Below are 8,754 nucleotides of genomic sequence, written 5' to 3' on the forward strand. Positions count from 1 at the left end.
TTTTTAAATTTGTTTGCATGCAAAATATTTGAATTTCTAATGGAAATTGGCTTAACCTGGGCTCAAGGATCGAAATACAGACCTTTATGGGATACCAATCATTATATATTTATCGATGTAATAGCCAGAGTGTTAAACCACTCTAATCACTAAAGGTTTTGTCTATAAAATTCATTGAATTGCCCAATAATTGTTCAATTTATGGGAAAAAACGCCAGAAGGACAATAGCCTGTTTTTGGCTACCACCAAAGTTTTTTTTGTTTTCAAACATACTTCAAATCTATTGGATTTACTACTATCCACTAAAATATTTACAGTTTTGGTAGTAAACGCAACTAATAATATTGTTATTGTCCTTTTTTCTTCCACACTCCTATTTTCTGAACAAAAAATTTGAAAACTATTTATAATGTTGGTGTAAACAGTAAATAATGGAAAAATGTTCTGTAATGGGCCAGCTAAGTAAGTAATTTTGGAATTTATAAATTTGTTTGCATGCAAAATATTTATATTTCTAGTGGAAATTGGCTTAACCTGGGCTCAAGGATCGAAATACAGACCTTTATGGGATACCAATCATTATATATTTATCGATGTAATAGCCAGAGTGTTTAACCACTCTAATCACTAAAGGTTTTGTCTATAAAATTCATTGAATTGCCCAATAATTGTTCAATTTATTGGAAAAAAACGCCAGAAGGACAATAGCCTGTTTTTGGCTACCACCAAAGTTTTTTTTTGTTTTCAAACATACTTCAAATCTATTAGATTTACTACTATCCACTAAAATATTTACAGTTTTGGTAGTAAACGCAACTAAAAATATTGTTATTGTCCTTTTTTCTTCCACACTCCTATTTTTTGAACAAAAAATTTAAAAACTATTTATAATGTTGGTGTAAACAGTAAATAATTTAAAGCATATTACCACATTTCTGTTAATGAATTAACAGTTGGGATGTCAACAATGTAAAACAAATACAAAACAGGTCAAAATGGAGAAGTTTAACCATGATTTTTTAACCATTCCCTTATGTGTGTAGGTACTCCTATTATTTTGAACGCAACTGTATATGTAGCCAAAACGATCCGTCTGTCCATGGAAAACAAATGCTGTGGGGAAATGGTGTAGGGTACCACATGGTCGTCCCAGTCCGACTATCGCCCTGTCTTAATTGTTTGATGTTTAAAATTATTTAATTATTTCCGAATATTTAAATTAGAATTATGTTCCTTCCTTTGTAATTATAATTAAAAATGTACCTTTATTTAACATGGGTGTGTGGTCCTAGAGCCTCCAACAATGATGGAAGAACATTCGGTCATCACTAAATCGTGTTTGAATTATATAATAATTTTGCTCTCTTCACTCAGCATATTCTGAAATAATGAGGATAAAAACAATAATTTTTAAATGTATGATTCTGGTTCTGGATTGTGTTTGCTAATTTGTTGTTGGTAATATATAAAATTATAATTTCAAGCAAGCAAGAGCTAGTTTTTCTTGTTGAATGTCTTTAATTGGGGAAGTGGGCTAATCAATTTCGTGGAAGAAAGATACTATAAAAAGAGCAACGTTTGCGAAATGTAGAACAAAGCAGTAATTCGCTTCAAAAGAAAACACACATCGTCTTCAAATCAAAATGAAATTGTTCGGTATCTTGAGTGCTCTCGCCGTTGGCATTATGGCCGTCAGTGCTGCTCCTGATCTAGGAACTCAGGCCGCAGCTCCAGTACTTGGTGCTGGTGCTATTATTGGTGGAGCTGGTGGTGGTCTACTTGGTATTGCTTCTGGAGCAGTCAGCGGTGCTTCAAAAGGCCGTTTAGATACTCTTGCAAGTGGTGCTGTAAATGGTGGTAAAGCTGGTGTTGCACATGGTGTTCATGTTGGAGGAGCCGGATCTTTCTAAGTTTCTTATGAAGGGTGATGCATTGCATAAAATACAAATAAAAAATTACAACAGTAAAAAATTGTGTTTTAAACTAATACAAGTAAAAAAGGATCAGTCGGCTTTGCCGACATAGATATACCCTCAGCCTGGGTGAATTGAAACACTTTTTTTTGAAAAAAGTATAAAAGGGTTTTGAACATTTTGGGCGTATGAACCAAATAGTTTTGCGGGAAAGGTATCGAAAGGAATGGACCGAAATTGGGTCTTCTTTTGGGTATCATTCCCCTCTTTAGATATCGCGACCAGGTTTTGGACCATTATATCAGGAAGCATGCACTTGCCTACGAAAAACATGATATCGCTGTAAACAGGACCACTAGGTAGAAATTTTCAAGGGATCCTCGAACAGACCCTTAACCGTGTTGCTCTGTTTATGAGATATCGCGCGTACTATTTTAGCCAATATTTTCGAACTTTTGTGGGAGTGGTACCGGAAGGAGTGGATCTACAAGCACCACCTTCGAATTTCAGCTAATATTCGAAGAAATATTACGATATGCAAAGTGTGGATCAACTCAGTATTGGTTCGAGAGTTGTGGTGCTCTCCAACCACATATAGGGTTTTTACAACTTTCGAGCTGTATGGACTTGTCCCTGAAAAAACTTTTACCGTCGTAATTTAGGCAGCAAATGCAAGTGGCTTCAACAAAAATCATAGTGATTCGAGAGCAGTTCTTAAAGTGAACTTATTCAAAATTTTGTGTGGGAGACACCCGAAGGTGTGGATAAATATAGCCCATATTTCAACCTGATCTATATCTGGTAGATATATTAGGACGTGTAAAGTATAGACCAATTCGGCCACTCCCTTCAAGAGTTACCGTACGAACAATTTTTCCGAACATTTTTGAAATTTTGTGGGGGAGGTACCTGAAGGAGTGGAGCGATATAAGTTATGTTCAAACGTAAACTATGTTTGGAAAAAATATTACTAAGGACATATTTTGGACCGAATCGGCAGATCCGTTCGAGAGTTTTCTTTCGCTCCAACCACCTCACACAGTGTCATAGGAGGTTTTTGCAAGTCTCATGCTATTTTCTCAGGAAGTATGGACTTGCCCCTGATGAAACTTATACCGTCGTGGAGTGCAGTGAATACAAGATGCTAAAACAAAAATCAAAGCGATTCGAGAGATGGCCATAAACTGAACTTTTCCGAAATTTTGTGTGGGAGGTGGACCTATTGAGACCATATTGGAACCTCATATTACTCTGGTAGAAAGTTTACGCTATACAAAGTATGGACCAAATCGGTCACTCCCTTCAAGAGTTATCGTGCGCACAAACTTTCCGAACATTTTCGAACTCCTGTGGGGGAGGTACCGGAAGGAGTGGACCGATGTAGCTCATCTTCGAACTTAAACTAAGTTTGGGCAAAATATTACGAAAGCCAAAATTTTAACCGAATCGGTTCATCCGTTCGAGAGTTATCGTGCGCTCCAGCCAGCAGGACAGACAGGCAGACAGACAGACGGACGGACATGGCTAGATCGACTCCAAATTGTCTGAAACACATTTCGTCCAAACATACTTGGGGTCTAAAACCATTATTTCGATGAGGCACATTTTCATCGTATCAAAGTGTATATACCCTCCTTAGCCTAAAGGCTGAGGGTATAAATATTGTTATTGTCCTTTTTTCTTCCACACTCCTATTTTTTGAACAAAAAATTTGAAAACTATTTATAATGTTGGTGTAAACAGTAAATAACACTGTGCAGCAGCATTTTTGGGGGGGGGGGGGGGGGTGGGATATTTCATTTGGAGATGAAAGCCCTTGATGAATATACTAAGAACCCAAAAGGAAATTTTCGCCATAGGTCAAGTTTCTGAGATATCGCGCGATGAAGTTTTTTATTTTTTCCCTATAATACTTAGAAAAAAAGCTCCATATCTCTGCTTTACGTTGTTATAGCCTCGTTTTGAGGTGACATGTCTTCAGTCAAATCGATTGGCGAATCTTTTTGTAGAACATTTCATTCTTCTAACTCAATGCCTTTCATGTCCTTTTCGTCCTTTATTTCTTGAACCATAGTGAAAGTGCCACAAGATGAGATTTTTCAGCATCCAAGTATTCTAGAAAATTGTTGCTCAGAATATTTCAGGTACGGTTCTCTTTGACAACTAATCGATTTTGTCCCGTTTTCATTGTCATTTCTGACATTTATTCGGACTTGGTTCAGAATTAAACTATGTTTTGTTTTTCTGTATATTCGTTATTGGTTATGTATAGTTATGTAGACATAACAATTGGTTATTGCTTATGTAGACATCTGGGGAGCTTCTGAAGTTTTTACCACAAATAGCTCTTGAAATGATGAACACGTTAATAACAAATTTTCTTGGAGGATAGATCCGGTTATCTCAATTTTTGAACCGGATATTCCGACATTAAAATCCGATTTTTGAACCGGTTTTAAGTAACCGATTAAACTTATATGTATACCATTAATAAGCTTATAAAGTTGTCAATCAGATTAAATTAATTCGCTTATGAAAACTTTGTTAGTTGCATTTCTACAACAAAAAAACCGTTTTCTTAAACCATTTTTAGGGAAAAATATCAGTACGCGCAAATATGGAGATCAAAGGCTGGGGGGTGAAAAATTCTTTTTGGCGATGAATGTCGATGATGAACCCGGAAGGACAGGTTTGCCATAGGTCAAACTTCTGAGTTATAGCGAAATGAATTCTTTCTTGACAAACTATACATACCTACATGACAAAAACCCTAACGAAATTTGATCACGCCATAAGTCAGAAGTTTGACCTATGGCAAAACTGTCCTTCCGGGTTCATCATATAATCTTCATCGACATTCATCGCCAAAAAGAATTTTTCACCCCCCAGCCTTTGATCTCCATATTTGCGCGTACTGATATTTTTCCTTAAAAACGGTTTAAGAAAACGGGTTTTTTGTTGTAGAACTGCAACTAACAAAGTTTTCATAAGCGAATTAATTTAATCTGATTGACAACTTTATAAGATTATTAATGGTATACATATAAGTTTAATCGGTTACTTAAAACCGATTCAAAAATCGGTTTTAATGTCGGAATATCCGGTTCAAAAATTGAGATAACCGGATCTATCCTCCAAGAAAATTTGTTATTAACGAGTTCATCATTTCAAGAGCTATTTGTGGTAAAAATTTCAGAAGCCCCCCAGATGTCCACATAAGCAATAATCAATTGTTATGTCTACATACCTATACATAACCAGTAACGAATACACAGAAAAACAAAACATAGTTTAATTCTGAACAAAGTCCGAACAAATGTCAGAAATGACAATGAAAATGGGACAAAATCGATTAGTTGTCAAAGAGAACCGTACCTGAAATATTCTGAGCAACAATTTTGTAGAATACTTGGATGCTGAAAAATCTCATCTTGTGGTACTTTCACTACGGTTCATGAAATAAAGGACGAAAAGGACATGAAAGGCATTGAGTTAAAAAATGAAATGTTCTACAAAAAGATTCGCCAATCGTTTTGACTGAAGACATGTCACCTCAAAACGAAGCTACAACAACGTCAAGCAGAGATATGGAGCTTTTTTTCCAAGTATTATAGGGAAAAAATCAAAAACTTCATCGCGCGATATCTCAGAAACTTGACCTATGGCGAAAATTTCCTTTTGGGTTCTTAGTATACTCATCAAGGGCTTTCATCTCCAAATGAAAATTTCCAACCCCCAGACTTTGAGTTCCATTTTGTGTCACAGTGTAATTTAAAGCATATTACCACATTTCTGTTAATGAATTAACAGTTGGGATGTCAACAATGTAAAACAAATACAAAATAGGTCAAAATGGAGAAAATTAACCATGATTTTTGAACCATTCCCTTTTGTGTATAGGCACTCCTATTATTTTGAACGCAACTGTATATGTAGCCAAAACGATCCGTCTGTCCGTGGAAAACAAATGCCGTGGGGAAATGGTGTAGGTCGTCCCAGTCCGACTATCGCCCTGTCTTAATTGTTTGATGTTTAAAATTATTTAATTATTTCCGAATATTTAAATTAGAATTATGTTCCTTCCTTTGTAATTATAATTAAAAATGTACCTTTATTTAACATGGTTGTGTGGTCCTAGAGCATCCAAAAATGATGGAAGAACTTTCGGCCATCACTAAGTCGTGTTTGAATTATATAATAATTTTGCTCTCTTGACACAGCATATTCTGAAATAATGAGAATAAAAACAATAATTTTTAAAAGTATGCTTCTGGTTCTGGATTGTGTTTGTTGTTGTTAATATATAAAATTATAATTTCAAGCAAGCAAGAGCTAGTTTTTCTTGTTGAATGTCTTTAATTGGGGAAGTGGGCTAATCAATTTCGTGGAAGAAAGATACTATAAAAAGAGCAACGTTTGCGAAATGTAGAACAAAGCAGTAATTCGCTTCAAAAGAAAACACACATCGTCTTCAAATCAAAATGAAATTGTTCGGTATCTTAAGTGCTCTCGCCGTTGGCATTATGACAGTCAGTGCTGCTCCTGATCTAGGAACTCAGGCCGCAGCTCCAGTACTGGGTGCTGGTGCTATTATTGGTGGAGCTGGTGGTGGTCTACTTGGTATTGCTTCTGGAGCAGTCAGCGGTGCTTCAAAAGGCCGTTTAGATACTCTCGCAAGTGGTGCTGTTAATGGTGGTAAAGCTGGTGTTGCACATGGTGTTCATGTTGGAGGAGCCGGATCTTTCTAAGTTTCTTATGAAGGATGATGCATTGCATTAAATACAAATAAAAAATTACAACAGTAAAAAATTGTGTTTTAAACTAATACAAGTAAAAAAGTGTCAGTCGGCTTTGTCGACATAGATATACCCTCAGCCTGGGTGAATTGAAACACTTTTTTCGAAAAAAGTATAAAAGGGTTTTGAACATTTTGGACGTATGAACCAAATTGTTTTGCGGGAATGGTATCGAAAGGAATTTACCGAAAGTGGGTCTTATTTTGGGTATCATTCCCCTCGACCAGGTTTTGGACCATTATATCAGGAAGCATGCACTTGCCTACGAAAAACATGATATCGCTGTAAACAGGACCACTAGGTAAAAATTTTCAAGGGATCCTCGAACAGACCCTTAACCGTGTTGCTCTGTTTATGAGATATCGCGCGTACTATTTTAGCCAATATTTTCGAATTTTTGTGGGAGTGGTACCGGAAGGAGTGGATCTACAAGCACCACCTTCGAATTTCATCTAATATTCGAAGAAATATTACGATATACAAAGTGTGGATCAACTCAGTATTGGTTTGAGAGTTGTCGTGCTCTCCAACCACATAGAGGGTTTCTACAACTTTCGGGCTGTATGGACTTGCGCCTGAAAAAACTTTTACAGTCGTAATTTAGGCAGTGAATGCAAGTGGCTTGAACAAAAATCAAAGTGATTCGAGAGCAGTTCTTAAAGTGAACTTATCCAAAATTTTGTGTGGGAGATACCCGAAGGAGTGGACAAATATAATCCATATTCGAACCTGATATATATTTAGTAGATATATTGGGATGTGTAAAGTATGGACCAAATCGGAACCTGAAGGAGTTGACAGATATGACTTGTCTTCGAACTTAAACTAAGTTTGGACAAAATATTACGAAGGCCAAATTTTGGACCGAATCGGCAGATCCGTTCAAAAGTTATCTTACGCTCTAACCACTACACACTGTGTCATAGGCATTTTTTCTTTTTTTGCACCATTCTGGCTATTTTCTCAGGAAGTATGGACTTGCCCTTGATGAAATTTTTACTGTCGTATAGAGGACAGTGAATAAAAGATCGTTAGCATAAATGCTGATGGTATAATAATTTCGATGAAAATTCTTACAGCCAGTTTCTGTACGTCGATAGAAGAATGTGTGCAAATCAAACACGCCCGAACTTTAGTTTTCGAAATAATTGTTCCTTTGCTTTTGCTTCAAACCAAAAAACAAATTTGAAAACACACAAGAGTTTGGACGTGTCTCTTTCGCACACATTCTTCTTTCGACATACAGAACAGGCTGTTGTTATATCCTGTTTTTTTGTGAAAATATTGTTTTTGAAACGAATGTTTCGTAACAAAACAAATTTGTTTTAAATTTGGTTTTTATAAAACATTGCAAAGAATTCGTTTGATTCCGAAAAGCTTTATCAGTACGAGTCGGAGTGAGCTTTAATGACACCTTTTTATGGACTTTATGCTTGACAATTGACAAATTGGTATTTTCTACCTCACTTCTTCCGTCCATTGTCAAACCAAAGAGGATTTTAAATGAATCTATAGATTTTGTCTGTAAACTTTCTATTCTCATACGGACTTTGTCGAATTTTTTGGCCCATTGATTCTGTTGAGGATTTATTATCGTCAATGTCCATCTTTTTACAAATTATAAAAGTTAAAAAAATGGTTAAGTCGAATTCTCCCACTTATTGAGAATTATATGTTTTAGTTTTTCATGGCTGATGGACCGGAGGCGCAACCACCATTGTCTTGAAAATTAATTAGCAAGCCAATGCACTTATAAGTTTTGAAAATATAGCGATTATAAAGCAATAAGCCCTGAAAATTCGTCTATAAACCATTAAGGAAAGGATCAAAGTCGGGCGGGGCCGACTATATGATACCCTACACCACTGTGAATATGTATAATGTAAACCGGAGCTATATCCAAATCTGAACTGATTTCGATATAATTTAGCACATTTATTTCTAGACCGAATTCAGTCATACATTCCAAATGTAATTGAAATCGGAACTATATAGCGTGTTTGGTACAGAAAATACGTGAAATCGGCCGAAAATATATATGGGA

This window comes from Musca autumnalis, unplaced genomic scaffold (assembly GCF_047663935.1).
Source record: "Musca autumnalis isolate F117 unplaced genomic scaffold, ASM4766393v1 scaffold_2, whole genome shotgun sequence".
Classification (NCBI taxonomy): domain Eukaryota; kingdom Metazoa; phylum Arthropoda; class Insecta; order Diptera; family Muscidae; genus Musca; species Musca autumnalis.